The sequence below is a fragment of the Macaca nemestrina genome, chromosome 8, assembly GCF_043159975.1.
Source record: "Macaca nemestrina isolate mMacNem1 chromosome 8, mMacNem.hap1, whole genome shotgun sequence".
In the NCBI taxonomy this organism is placed as follows: Eukaryota; Metazoa; Chordata; class Mammalia; order Primates; family Cercopithecidae; genus Macaca; species Macaca nemestrina.
In genome coordinates this window covers 107,489,580-107,502,059 of record NC_092132.1, presented here as the reverse complement: position 1 = coordinate 107,502,059, position 12,480 = coordinate 107,489,580, and positions in this window count along the sequence as shown.

The following is a 12,480-nucleotide window of genomic DNA, read 5'->3' as shown; positions in this document are numbered from 1 at the left end:
CTCTGTGATGTGTGACTTCCACTCACAGAGTTACATCCGTATTTCGTGGATCTCTTTGCTAGCCTTATATCTGTGGAATCTGAGAACAGGTATTTCGGATCCCTTTGAAGACTATAGGGCCAAAGGAAATATCCTCCGATAACAAAGAGAAGGAAGCTTTCTGAGAAACTTCTTTGTGTTCTGTGAAATCATCTCACAGAGTTACAGCTTTACCCTCAAGAAGCCTTTCGCTAAGACAGTTCTTGTGGAATTGGCAAAGTGATATTTGGAAGCCCATAGAGGGCTATGGTGAAAAAGGAAATATCCTCAGATGAAATCTGGAAAGAAGCTTTCTGAGAAACTGCTCTGGGATGTGTGACTTCCACTCACAGAGTTACATCTGTATTTCGTGGATCTCTTTGCTAGCCTTATTTCTGTGGAATCTGAGAACAGATATTTCGGATCCCTTTGAAGACTATAGGGCCAAAGGAAATATCCTCCGATAACAAAGAGAAGGAAGCTTTCTGAGAAACTTCTTTGTGTTCTGTGAAATCATCTCACAGAGTTACAGCTTTCCCTTAAGAAGCCTTTCGCTAAGACAGTTCTTGTGGAATTGGCAAAGTGATATTTGGAAGCCCATAGAGAGCTATGGTGAAAAAGGATATATCCTCAGATGAAACCTCGAAAGAAGCTTACTGAGAAACTCCTTAGTGTTCTGTTCATTCATCTCACAGAGTTACATCTGTATTTCGTGGATCTCTTTGCTAGCCTTATTTCTGTGGAATCTGAGAACAGATATTTCGGATCCCTTTGAAGACTATAGGGCCAAAGGAAATATCCTCCGATAACAGAGAGAAAGAAGGTTTCTGAGAAACTTCTTTGTGTTCTGTGAAATCATCTCACAGAGTTACAGCTTTTCCCTCAAGAAGCCTTTCCCTAAGACAGTTCTTGTGGAATTGGCAAAGTGATATTTGGAAGCCCATAGAGGGCTATGGTGAAAAAGGAAATATCCTCAGATGAAATCTGGAAAGAAGATTTCTGAGAAACTGCTCTGTGATGTGTGACTTCCACTCACAGAGTTACATCTCTATTTCGTGGATCTCTTTGCTAGCCTTATTTCTGTGGAATCTGAGAACAGATATTTCGGATCCCTTTGAAGACTATAGGGCCAAAGGAAATATCCTCCGATAACAAAGAGAAAGAAGCTTTCTGAGAAACTTCTGTGTGTTCTGTGAAATCATCTCACAGAGTTACAGCTTTCCCCTCAAGAAGCCTTTCGCTAAGAAAGTTCTTGTGGAATTGGCAAAGTGATATTTGGAAGCCCATAGCGGGCTATGGTGAAGAAGGAAATATCCTCAGATGAATTCTGGAAAGAAGCTTTCTGAAAAACTGCTCTGTGATGTGTGCCTTCCACTCACAGAGTTACATCTGTATTTCGTGGATCTCTTTGCTAGCCTTATTTCTGTGGAATCTGAGAACAGATATTTCGGATCCCTTTGAAGACTATAGTCCAAAGGAAATATCCTCCGATAACAAAGAGAAAGAAGCTTTCTGAGAAACTTCTTTGTGTTCTGTGAAATCATCTCACAGAGTTACAGCTTTCCCCTCAAGAAGCCTTTCGCTTAGACAGTTCTTGTGGAATTGGAAAAGTGATATTTGGAAGCCCATAGAGGGCTATGGTGAAAAAGGAAATATCCGCAGATGAAATCTGGAAAGAAGCTTTCTGAGAAACTGCTCTGTGATGTGTTCCTTCCACTCACAGAGTTACATCTGTATTTCGTGGATCTCTTTGCTAGCCTTATTTCTGTGGAATCTGAGAACAAATATTTCGCCTCCCTTTGAAGACTATAGGGCCAAAGGAAATATTCTCCGTTAACAAAGAGAAAGAAGCTTTCTGAGAAACTTCTTTGTGTTCTGTGAAATCATCTCACAGAGTTACAGCTTTCCCCTCAAGAAGCCTTTCGATAAGACAGTTCTTGTGGAATTGGCAAAGTGATATTTGGAAGCCCATAGAGGGCTATGGTGAAAAAGGAAATATCCTCAGATGAAATCTGGAAAGAAGATTTCTGAGAAACTGCTTAGTGTTCTGTTCATTCATCTCACAGAGTTACATCTGTATTTCGTGGATCCCTTTGCTAGCCTTATTTCTGTGGAATCTGAGAATAGATATTTCGGATCCCTTTGAAGACTATAGGGCCAAAGGAAATATCCTCCGATAACAAAGAGAAAGAAGCTTTCTGAGAAACTTCTTTGTGTTCTGTGAAATCATCTGACAGAGTTACAGCTTTCCCCTCAAGAAGCCTTTCGATAAGACAGTTCTTGTGGAATTGGCAAAGTGATATTTGGAAGCCCATAGAGGGCTATGGTGAAAAAGGAAATATCCTCAGATGAAATCTGTAAAGAAGCTTTCTGAGAAACTGCTTAGTGTTCTGTTTATTCATCTCACAGAGTTACATCTGTATTTCGTGGATCTCTTTGCTAGCCTTATTTCTGTGGAATCTGAGAACAGATATTTCGGATTCCATTAAAGACTACAGGGCCAAAGGAAATATCCTCCGATAACAAAGAGAAAGAAGCTTTCTGAGAAACTTCTTTGTGTTCTGTGAAATCATCTCACAGAGTTACAGCTTTCCCCTCAAGAAGCCTTTCGATAAGGCAGTTCTTGTGGAATTGGCAAAGTGATATTTGGAAGCCCATAGATGGCTATGGTGAAAAAGGAAATATCCTCAGATGAAATCTGGAAAGAAGCTTTCTGAGAAACTCCTTAGTGTTCTGTTCATTCATCTCACAGAGTTACATCTGTATTTCGTGGATCTCTTTGCTAGCCTTATTTCTGTGGAATCTGAGAACAGATATTTCGGATCCCTTTGAAGAGTATAGGGCCAAAGGAAATATCCTCCGATAACAAAGAGAAAGAAGCTTTCTGAGAAACTTCTTTGTGTTCTGTGAAATCATCTCACAGAGTTACAGCTTTCCCTTCAAGAAGCCTTTCGCTAAGACAGTTCTTGTGGAATTGGCAAAGTGATATTTGGAAGCCCATAGAGGGCTACGGTGAAAAAGGAAATATCCTCAGATGAAATCTGTAAAGAATCATTCTGAGAAACTGCTTAGTGTTCTGTTCATTCCTCTCACAGAGTTACATCTGTATTTCGTGGATCTCTTTGCTAGCCTTATTTCTGTGGAATCTGAGAACAGATATTTAGGATCCCTTTAAAGACTATAGGGCCAAAGGAAATATCCTCCTATAACAAAGAGAAAGAAGCTTTCTGAGAAACTTCTTTGTGTTCTGTGAAATCATCTCACAGAGTTACAGCTTTCCCCTCAAGAAGCCTTTCGCTAAGACAGTTCTTGTGGAATTGGCAAAGTGATATTTGGAAGCCCATAGAGGGCTATGGTGAAGAAGGAAATATCCTCAGATGAAATCTGGAAAGAAGCTTTCTGAGAAACTGCTCTGTGATGTGTGCCTTCCACTCACAGAGTTACATCTGTATTTCGTGGATCTCTTTGCTAGCCTTATTTCTGTGGAATCTGAGAACAGATATTTCGGATCCCTTTGAAGACTATAGTCCAAAGGAAATATCCTCCGATAACAAAGAGAAAGAAGCTTTCTGAGAAACTTCTTTGTGTTCTGTGAAATCATCTCACAGAGTTACAGCTTTCCCCTCAAGAAACCTTTCGCTAAGACAGTTCTTGTGGAATTGGCAAAGTGATATTTGGAAGCCCATAGAGGGCTATGGTGAAAAAGGAAATATCCGCAGATGAAATATGGAAAGAAGCTTTCTGAGAAACTGCTCTGTGATGTGTTCCTTCCACTCACAGAGTTACATCTGTATTTCGTGGATCTCTTTGCTAGCCTTATTTCTGTGGAATCTGAGAACAAATATTTCGCCTCCCTTTGAAGACTATAGGGCCAAAGGAAATATTCTCCGATAACAAAGAGAAAGAAGCTTTCTGAGAAACTTCTTTGGGTTCTGTGAAATCATCTCACAGAGTTACAGCTTTCCCCTCAAGAAGCCTTTCGCTAAGACAGTTCTTGTGGAATTGGCAAAGTGATATTTGGAAGCCCATAGAGGGCTATGGTGAAAAAGGAAATATCCTCAGATGAAATCTGGAAAGAAGCTTTGTGAGAAACTGCTCTGTGATGTGTGACTTCCACTCACAGAGTTACATCTGTATTTCGTGGATCTCTTTGCTAGCCTTATTTCTGTGGAATCTGAGAACAAATATTTCGCATCCCTTTGAAGACAATAGGGCCAAAGTAAATATCCTCCGATAACAAAGAGAAAGAAGCTTTCTGAGAAACTTCTTTGTGTTCTGTGAAATCATCTGACAGAGTTACAGCTTTCCCCTCAAGAAGCCTTTCGATAAGACAGTTCTTGTGGAATTGGCAAAGTGATATTTGGAAGCCCATAGAGGGCTATGGTGAAAAAGGAAATATCCTCAGATGAAATCTGTAAAGAAGCTTTCTGAGAAATTGCTTAGTGTTCTGTTTATTCATCTCACAGAGTTACATCTGTATTTCGTGGATCTCTTTGCTAGCCTTATTTCTGTGGAATCTGAGAACAGATATTTCGGATTCCATTAAAGACTATAGGGCCAAAGGAAATATCCTCCGATAACAAAGAGAAAGAAGCTTTCTGAGAAACTTCTTTGTGTTCTGTGAAATCATCTCACAGAGTTACAGCTTTCCCCTCAAGAAGCCTTTCGATAAGGCAGTTCTTGTGGAATTGGCAAAGTGATATTTGGAAGCCCATAGAGGGCTATGGTGAAAAAGGAAATATCCTCAGATGAAATCTGGAAAGAAGCTTTCTGAGAAACTCCTTAGTGTTCTGTTCATTCATCTCACAGAGTTACATCTGTATTTCGTGGATCTCTTTGCTAGCCTTATTTCTGTGGAATCTGAGAACAGATATTTCGGATCCCTTTGAAGAGTATAGGGCCAAAGGAAATATCCTCCGATAACAAAGAGAAAGAAGCTTTCTGAGAAACTTCTTTGTGTTCTGTGAAATCATCTCACAGAGTTACAGCTTTCCCTTCAAGAAGCCTTTCGCTAAGACAGTTCTTGTGGAATTGGCAAAGTGATATTTGGAAGCCCATAGAGGGCTACGGTGAAAAAGGAAATATCCTCAGATGAAATCTGTAAAGAATCATTCTGAGAAACTGCTTAGTGTTCTGTTCATTCCTCTCACAGAGTTACATCTGTATTTCGTGGATCTCTTTGCTAGCCTTATTTCTGTGGAATCTGAGAACAGATATTTAGGATCCCTTTAAAGACTATAGGGCCAAAGGAAATATCCTCCTATAACAAAGAGAAAGAAGCTTTCTGAGAAACTTCTTTGTGTTCTGTGAAATCATCTCACAGAGTTACAGCTTTCCCCTCAAGAAGCCTTTCGCTAAGACAGTTCTTGTGGAATTGGCAAAGTGATATTTGGAAGCCCATAGAGGGCTATGGTGAAGAAGGAAATATCCTCAGATGAAATCTGGAAAGAAGCTTTCTGAGAAACTGCTCTGTGATGTGTGCCTTCCACTCACAGAGTTACATCTGTATTTCGTGGATCTCTTTGCTAGCCTTATTTCTGTGGAATCTGAGAACAGATATTTCGGATCCCTTTGAAGACTATAGTCCAAAGGAAATATCCTCCGATAACAAAGAGAAAGAAGCTTTCTGAGAAACTTCTTTGTGTTCTGTGAAATCATCTCACAGAGTTACAGCTTTCCCCTCAAGAAACCTTTCGCTAAGACAGTTCTTGTGGAATTGGCAAAGTGATATTTGGAAGCCCATAGAGAGCTATGGTGAAAAAGGAAATATCCGCAGATGAAATATGGAAAGAAGCTTTCTGAGAAACTGCTCTGTGATGTGTTCCTTCCACTCACAGAGTTACATCTGTATTTCGTGGATCTCTTTGCTAGCCTTATTTCTGTGGAATCTGAGAACAAATATTTCGCCTCCCTTTGAAGACTATAGGGCCAAAGGAAATATTCTCCGATAACAAAGAGAAAGAAGCTTTCTGAGAAACTTCTTTGGGTTCTGTGAAATCATCTCACAGAGTTACAGCTTTCCCCTCAAGAAGCCTTTCGCTAAGACAGTTCTTGTGGAATTGGCAAAGTGATATTTGGAAGCCCATAGAGGGCTATGGTGAAAAAGGAAATATCCTCAGATGAAATCTGGAAAGAAGCTTTGTGAGAAACTGCTCTGTGATGTGTGACTTCCACTCACAGAGTTACATCTGTATTTCGTGGATCTCTTTGCTAGCCTTATTTCTGTGGAATCTGAGAACAAATATTTCGCATCCCTTTGAAGACAATAGGGCCAAAGTAAATATCCTCCGATAACAAAGAGAAAGAAGCTTTCTGAGAAACTTCTTTGTGTTCTGTGAAATCATCTCACAGAGTTACAGCTTTCCCCTCAAGAAGCCTTTCGCTAAGACAGTTCTTGTGGAATTGTCAAAGTGATATTTGGAAGCCCATAGAGGGCTATGGTGAAAAAGGAAATATCCTCAGATGAAATCTGGAAAGAAGCTTTCTGAGAAACTGCTTAGTGTTCTCTTCATTCATCTCACAGAGTTACATCTGTATTTCGTGGATCTCTTTGCTAGCCTTATTTCTGTGGAATCTGAGAACAGATATTTCGGATCCCTTTGAAGACTATAGGGCCAAGGGAAATATCCTCCGATAACAAAGAGAAAGAAGCTTTCTGAGAAACTTCTTTGGGTTCTGTGAAATCATCTCACAGAGTTACAGCTTTCCCCTCAAGAAGCCTTTCGGTAAGCCAGTTCTTGTGGAATTGGCAAAGTGATATTTGGAAGCCCATAGAGGGCTATGGTGAAAAAGGAAATATCCTCAGATGAAATCTGGAAAAAAGCTTTCTGAGAAACTGCTCTGTGATGTGTGACTTCCACTCACAGAGTTACATCTGTATTTCGTGGATCTCTTTGCTAGCCTTATTTCTGTGGAATCTGAGAACAGATATTTCGGATCCCTTTGAAGACTATAGGGCCAAAGGAAATATCCTCCGATAACAAAGAGAAGGAAGCTTTCTGAGAAACTTCTTTGTGTTCTGTGAAATCATCTCACAGAGTTACAGCTTTCCCCTCAAGAAGCCTTTCGCTAAGACAGTTCTTGTGGAATTGGCAAAGGGATATTTGGAAGCCCATAGAGGGCTATGGTGAAAAAGGAAATATCCTCAGATGAAATCTGTAAAGAAGCTTTCTGAGAAACTGCTTAGTGTTCTGTTCATTCATCTCACAGAGTTACAACTGTATTTCGTGGATCTCTTTGCTAGCCTTATTTCTGTGGAATCTGAGAACAGATATTTCGGATCCCTTTGAAGACTATAGGGCCAAAGGAAATATCCTCCGATAACAAAGAGAAGGAAGCTTTCTGAGAAACTTCTTTGTGTTCTGTGAAATCATCTCACAGAGTTACAGCTTTCCCTTAAGAAGCCTTTCGCTAAGACAGTTCTTGTGGAATTGGCAAAGTGATATTTGGAAGCCCATAGAGGGCTATGGTGAAAAAGGAAATATCCTCAGATGAAATCTGTAAAGAAGCTTTCTGAGAAACTGCTTAGTGTTCTGTTTATTCATCTCACAGAGTTACATCTGTATTTCGTGGATCTCTTTGCTAGCCTTATTTCTGTGGAATCTGAGAACAGATATTTCGGATCCCTTTGAAGAGTATAGGGCCAAAGGAAATATCCTCCGATAACAAAGAGAAAGAAGCTTTCTGAGAAACTTCTTTGTGTTCTGTGAAATCATCTCACAGAGTTACAGCTTTCCCTTCAAGAAGCCTTTCGCTAAGACAGTTCTTGTGGAATTGGCAAAGTGATATTTGGAAGCCCATAGAGGGCTACGGTGAAAAAGGAAATATCCTCAGATGAAATCTGTAAAGAATCATTCTGAGAAACTGCTTTGTGTTCTGTTCATTCCTCTCACAGAGTTACATCTGTATTTCGTGGATCTCTTTGCTAGCCTTATTTCTGTGGAATCTGAGAACAGATATTTCGGATCCCTTTAAAGACTATAGGGCCAAAGGAAATATCCTCCTATAACAAAGAGAAAGAAGCTTTCTGAGAAACTTCTTTGTGTTCTGTGAAATCATCTCACAGAGTTACAGCTTTCCCCTCAAGAAGCCTTTCGCTAAGACAGTTCTTGTGGAATTGGCAAAGTGATATTTGGAAGCCCATAGAGGGCTATGGTGAAGAAGGAAATATCCTCAGATGAAATCTGGAAAGAAGCTTTCTGAGAAACTGCTCTGTGATGTGTGCCTTCCACTCACAGAGTTACATCTGTATTTCGTGGATCTCTTTGCTAGCCTTATTTCTGTGGAATCTGAGAACAGATATTTCGGATCCCTTTGAAGACTATAGTCCAAAGGAAATATCCTCCGATAACAAAGAGAAAGAAGCTTTCTGAGAAACTTCTTTGTGTTCTGTGAAATCATCTCACAGAGTTACAGCTTTCCCCTCAAGAAACCTTTCGCTAAGACAGTTCTTGTGGAATTGGCAAAGTGATATTTGGAAGCCCATAGAGGGCTATGGTGAAAAAGGAAATATCCGCAGATGAAATATGGAAAGAAGCTTTCTGAAAAACTGCTCTGTGATGTGTTCCTTCCACTCACAGAGTTACATCTGTATTTCGTGGATCTCTTTGCTAGCCTTATTTCTGTGGAATCTGAGAACAAATATTTCGCCTCCCTTTGAAGACTATAGGGCCAAAGGATATATTCTCCGATAACAAAGAGAAAGAAGCTTTCTGAGAAACTTCACTGTGTTCTGTGAAATCATCTCACAGAGTTACAGCTTTCCCCTCAAGAAGCCTTTCGCTAAGACAGTTCTTGTGGAATTGGCAAAGTGATATTTGGAAGCCCATAGAGGGCTATGGTGAAAAAGGAAATATCCTCAGATGAAATCTGGAAAGAAGCTTTGTGAGAAACTGCTCTGTGATGTGTGACTTCCACTCACAGAGTTACATCTGTATTTCGTGGATCTCTTTGCTAGCCTTATTTCTGTGGAATCTGAGAACAAATATTTCGCATCCCTTTGAAGACAATAGGGCCAAAGTAAATATCCTCCGATAACAAAGAGAAAGAAGCTTTCTGAGAAACTTCTTGGTGTTCTGTGAAATCATCTCACAGAGTTACAGCTTTCCCCTCAAGAAGCCTTTCGCTAAGACAGTTCTTGTGGAATTGTCAAAGTGATATTTGGAAGCCCATAGAGGGCTATAGTGAAAAAGGAAATATCCTCAGATGAAATCTGGAAAGAAGCTTTCTGAGAAACTGCTTAGTGTTCTCTTCATTCATCTCACAGAGTTACATCTGTATTTCGTGGATCTCTTTGCTAGCCTTATTTCTGTGGAATCTGAGAACAGATATTTCGGATCCCTTTGAAGACTATAGGGCCAAGGGAAATATCCTCCGATAACAAAGAGAAAGAAGCTTTCTGAGAAACTTCTTTGGGTTCTGTGAAATCATCTCACAGAGTTACAGCCTTCCCCTCAAGAAGCCTTTCGGTAAGCCAGTTCTTGTGGAATTGGCAAAGTGATATTTGGAAGCCCATAGAGGGCTATGGTGAAAAAGGAAATATCCTCAGATGAAATCTGGAAAAAAGCTTTCGGAGAAACTGCTCTGTGATGTGTGACTTCCACTCACAGAGTTACATCTGTATTTCGTGGATCTCTTTGCTAGCCTTATTTCTGTGGAATCTGAGAACAGATATTTCGGATCCCTTTGAAGACTATAGGGCCAAAGGAAATATCCTCCGATAACAAAGAGAAGGAAGCTTTCTGAGAAACTTCTTTGTGTTCTGTGAAATCATCTCACAGAGTTACAGCTTTCCCCTCAAGAAGCCTTTCGCTAAGACAGTTCTTGTGGAATTGGCAAAGTGATATTTGGAAGCCCATAGAGGGCTATGGTGAAAAAGGAAATATCCTCAGATGAAATCTGTAAAGAAGCTTTCTGAGAAACTGCTTAGTGTTCTGTTCATTCATCTCACAGAGTTACATCTGTATTTCGTGGATCTCTTTGCTAGCCTTATTTCTGTGGAATCTGAGAACAGATATTTCGGATTCCATTAAAGACTACAGGGCCAAAGGAAATATCCTCCGATAACAAAGAGAAAGAAGCTTTCTGAGAAACTTCTTTGTGTTCTGTGAAATCATCTCACAGAGTTACAGCTTTCCCCTCAAGAAGCCTTTCGATAAGGCAGTTCTTGTGGAATTGGCAAAGTGATATTTGGAAGCCCATAGAGGGCTATGGTGAAAAAGGAAATATCCTCAGATGAAATCTGGAAAGAAGCTTTCTGAGAAACTCCTTAGTGTTCTGTTCATTCATCTCACAGAGTTACATCTGTATTTCGTGGATCTCTTTGCTAGCCTTATTTCTGTGGAATCTGAGAACAGATATTTCGGATCCCTTTGAAGAGTATAGGGCCAAAGGAAATATCCTCCGATAACAAAGAGAAAGAAGCTTTCTGAGAAACTTCTTTGTGTTCTGTGAAATCATCTCACAGAGTTACAGCTTTCCCTTCAAGAAGCCTTTCGCTAAGACAGTTCTTGTGGAATTGGCAAAGTGATATTTGGAAGCCCATAGAGGGCTACGGTGAAAAAGGAAATATCCTCAGATGAAATCTGTAAAGAATCATTCTGAGAAACTGCTTAGTGTTCTGTTCATTCCTCTCACAGAGTTACATCTGTATTTCGTGGATCTCTTTGCTAGCCTTATTTCTGTGGAATCTGAGAACAGATATTTAGGATCCCTTTAAAGACTATAGGGCCAAAGGAAATATCCTCCTATAACAAAGAGAAAGAAGCTTTCTGAGAAACTTCTTTGTGTTCTGTGAAATCATCTCACAGAGTTACAGCTTTCCCCTCAAGAAGCCTTTCGCTAAGACAGTTCTTGTGGAATTGGCAAAGTGATATTTGGAAGCCCATAGAGGGCTATGGTGAAGAAGGAAATATCCTCAGATGAAATCTGGAAAGAAGCTTTCTGAGAAACTGCTCTGTGATGTGTGCCTTCCACTCACAGAGTTACATCTGTATTTCGTGGATCTCTTTGCTAGCCTTATTTCTGTGGAATCTGAGAACAGATATTTCGGATCCCTTTGAAGACTATAGTCCAAAGGAAATATCCTCCGATAACAAAGAGAAAGAAGCTTTCTGAGAAACTTCTTTGTGTTCTGTGAAATCATCTCACAGAGTTACAGCTTTCCCCTCAAGAAACCTTTCGCTAAGACAGTTCTTGTGGAATTGGCAAAGTGATATTTGGAAGCCCATAGAGGGCTATGGTGAAAAAGGAAATATCCGCAGATGAAATATGGAAAGAAGCTTTCTGAGAAACTGCTCTGTGATGTGTTCCTTCCACTCACAGAGTTACATCTGTATTTCGTGGATCTCTTTGCTAGCCTTATTTCTGTGGAATCTGAGAACAAATATTTCGCCTCCCTTTGAAGACTATAGGGCCAAAGGAAATATTCTCCGATAACAAAGAGAAAGAAGCTTTCTGAGAAACTTCTTTGGGTTCTGTGAAATCATCTCACAGAGTTACAGCTTTCCCCTCAAGAAGCCTTTCGCTAAGACAGTTCTTGTGGAATTGGCAAAGTGATATTTGGAAGCCCATAGAGGGCTATGGTGAAAAAGGAAATATCCTCAGATGAAATCTGGAAAGAAGCTTTGTGAGAAACTGCTCTGTGATGTGTGACTTCCACTCACAGAGTTACATCTGTATTTCGTGGATCTCTTTGCTAGCCTTATTTCTGTGGAATCTGAGAACAAATATTTCGCATCCCTTTGAAGACAATAGGGCCAAAGTAAATATCCTCCGATAACAAAGAGAAAGAAGCTTTCTGAGAAACTTCTTTGTGTTCTGTGAAATCATCTGACAGAGTTACAGCTTTCCCCTCAAGAAGCCTTTCGATAAGACAGTTCTTGTGGAATTGGCAAAGTGATATTTGGAAGCCCATAGAGGGCTATGGTGAAAAAGGAAATATCCTCAGATGAAATCTGTAAAGAAGCTTTCTGAGAAATTGCTTAGTGTTCTGTTTATTCATCTCACAGAGTTACATCTGTATTTCGTGGATCTCTTTGCTAGCCTTATTTCTGTGGAATCTGAGAACAGATATTTCGGATTCCATTAAAGACTATAGGGCCAAAGGAAATATCCTCCGATAACAAAGAGAAAGAAGCTTTCTGAGAAACTTCTTTGTGTTCTGTGAAATCATCTCACAGAGTTACAGCTTTCCCCTCAAGAAGCCTTTCGATAAGGCAGTTCTTGTGGAATTGGCAAAGTGATATTTGGAAGCCCATAGAGGGCTATGGTGAAAAAGGAAATATCCTCAGATGAAATCTGGAAAGAAGCTTTCTGAGAAACTCCTTAGTGTTCTGTTCATTCATCTCACAGAGTTACATCTGTATTTCGTGGATCTCTTTGCTAGCCTTATTTCTGTGGAATCTGAGAACAGATATTTCGGATCCCTTTGAAGAGTATAGGGCCAAAGGAAATATCCTCCGA